General features: G+C 45.8%; 1 pseudogene; it reads right to left on the reverse strand.

Moving 5' to 3' along the window:
- LOC109218368 overlaps positions 1–258 on the reverse strand; it is a 9,853-nt pseudogene extending 9,595 nt beyond the window's left edge.
- Between the last annotated feature and the right edge of the window lie 2,750 nt (positions 259–3,008).

Genomic DNA, 3,008 nt, shown 5'->3' on the forward strand with positions numbered 1-3,008 from the left:
GGGGGGGGGGGGGGGTTCTCGGATTCTCTCTCTCTCTCTCTCTCTATCTCACTCTCTCTCTCTCTCTGTCTCTCTCTCTCCTGCAACTTTCTTAAAAAAAGGATGCAAGTTGAGCATCCTCACTATATCATGTAAATTGATCATCCCTATTAGATGATCTAAATTAATCATCTTCGCTGTATCGTGAAAGAAGAAATGAAAAGACATCAATAAGATGGATTACCTATATTTTACCTTGTTCATTGCATTCTGATTCATTTTTAGATCTGGAGTTTATTATTTTTGACTAAGATTTACCCTTCTTTATCATTAATTACTTTAATAAAAAAGGTTTTGACATCTTTTGGTCAAACAATTTGGTGCTATCTGTGGGGATTTCTTAGTCAAAATTAAATTCCTAGTCTCCACTAGATCGAAACCCACAATCATCCACCGAAGAAAGTGGTAAGTAAACCTCACGAGTAAATCTCACATGCTAATTCAAAGCATGGTGCTGCATAGAATCAGAAGTTACAACCAATGTCCACCCAAAGCTTGCAAAAGAAGACGACGCCAGTTGCGCAAATCCCGCAAGAGGATGGGAACATCTTTTAGGGTGACTCACGCGCCGGATGATCCACGAACGAGCTAAGGCAAACCCAACCCACACAGAACCAGGGCATGCTTAAAAGAAAAAGGGAGGAAGAAAAGAAGGCCAAACGCGGCCGCCGAATCCACAAACCACTTAAACGTCAGGGGGAGCTACATTATAAGGCTGCCCTTGTTCATCGACCCATCGGACCAAGGTAAGAAAAATCCCATCTTGGTTTACCTTCTATTGTTCGCTTAAACAGGAATACAAGCGTCGCATGGGCGAGCGAGCAGAGAAGCATCCCAACCAGAGAGTAGAACTATTACAAAATATCCGGGATATCGCCCATCTCAGACATGCCAACCTCTGGAAAATGATGTCCCTTAAATTCACACTCTTTTTCCCTCACCCGGGTTTTGTCCCAATCGGGTTCTCTCGGGGAGGCTTTGACCAAGGCGACAAGGGAGGCATCACCAAACCTCAGAGGACAGTCTATCGCCCCCCATCGGTGAGCTCTCCAGGACGAACAACGGGTGGGTTAAACAGGGAGATCCTAATACACACATAAAGCAAACATTAGCAAGATAGAAGCGTTCAGTACTCTCCGGCATCAAACTCTCCCATACACACAAACCGAGCAAACTGGGACTCACCCAGGAAACACACAAGCTGAGCAGAAAACTGGGACTCCCCCAGAGGACACCCAAAAACTCTCCAAAAGACTGGGACTAACGACGGGTCAACATTTCGACAAGTTCGAAATAACACCCTTAAGGCCAAAGGCCATCGGCAAAGAGAATAGTTCGACCTCGATCGAACGACGACAGGTTAACATTTCGACAAGTTTTAAATAACGCCCTTAAGGCCAAAGGCCATCACCAAAGAGAAGAGTTCTGATCGAACAACGACGGGTCAACATTTCGACAAGTTCGAAATAACACCCTTAAGGCCAAAGGCCATCGCCAAAGAGAATAGTTCGACCTCGATCGAACAACGACGGGTTGACATTTCGACAAGTTCGAAATAATGCCCTTAAGGCCAAAGGCCATCGCCAAAGAGAAGAGTTCCGATCGAACAATGACGGGTCAACATTTTGACAAGTTAGAATAACACCCTTAAGGCCAAAGGCCATCGCCAAAGAGAATAGTTCGACCTCGATCGAACGACGATGGGTTAACATTTCGACAAGTTCGAAATAACACCCTTAAGGCCAAAGGCCATCGCTAAAGAGAAAAGTTCGACCTCGATCAAACAATGACGGGTCAACATTTCGACAAGTTCGAAATAACACCCTTAAGGTCAAACGTCATCGCCAAAGAGAATAGTTCGACCTCGATCAAATAACGACGAGTCAACATTTTCACAAGTTCGAAATAACGCCCTTAAGTCCAAAGGCCATCACCAAAGAGAAGAGTTCGACCTCGATCGAACAACGACGGGTCAATATTTTGATTCGAAATAACACCCTTAAGGCCAAAGGCCATCGCCAAAGAGAAGAGTTTGACCTCGATCGAACAACGACGGGTTAACATTTCGACAAGTTCGAAATAACACCCTTAAGGCCAATGGCCATAGCCGAAAGAAAAACGACTTCGCCCGAACCAATGATAATTTAATCCCATCCGAACGATCCAAGTCATGACTGGCTTCGTCCAAAATAACGAACACGTTATATGACCTCGTTTTGAATCAAGAGCGAATCAGCTCAAAGTAATAAGTCACCTGTCGACTTCGACCAAATAGGCAGACCAACGACTCGACTCGAACTCATACGGTGAAGTCCTACTCAGTCCGGCTGAAATCAAATCCCCTGAAGTAAGGAATCGACCACACGGGAATCCGAAATTTCACGCCAAAATTATGCAAAGAAAAACGGAGAGAGGTGCAAAAGACATACACCGATGAAAACTTCTTTTTATTTAAAGCAATTGCACAAATAGCTACAAATTACACATGGCTAAATGCCGGGCAAGTCCGAAAGAAAAAAGAACCACACGAAGACAACAAACCAAAAAAAGGGGGGAGGGGGACAACACGAACAAAGAAAAACAATTCTTTCACTCGGCGTCATCACCGACGTCGTCTTCGTCACCATCTCCAGGAAGTCTCTCTTCGACATCAACGTCCTTGTCGGCCCCCGGCGTCGGAGGATCATACCCACAATTAACACGAGCCTCTCGTGCCTTTTCCCGTCCCTCATATGCAATCTCAGAAACACTGCCCGCTTCCCACAAACTCTTATATATGTCCCGCTGAGCTTCGGCATGTACCCAGAGCTCGTGCAGATAATGGAGAACAATGACGGAGGCAGATTCGAGTAGGGCCAACAATTGCGCGTTCTCAGTCTCAAGAGCAGAGACCCGGTCCCCCAAAGCCGACGCTTCCCGGTCGATGTCACCAATACGCTCTTCGAGCCTCGCCTCCCTAAGCGTCACCG

This window comes from Nicotiana attenuata, unplaced genomic scaffold (assembly GCF_001879085.1).
Source record: "Nicotiana attenuata strain UT unplaced genomic scaffold, NIATTr2, whole genome shotgun sequence".
Lineage (NCBI taxonomy): Eukaryota > Viridiplantae > Streptophyta > Magnoliopsida > Solanales > Solanaceae > Nicotiana > Nicotiana attenuata.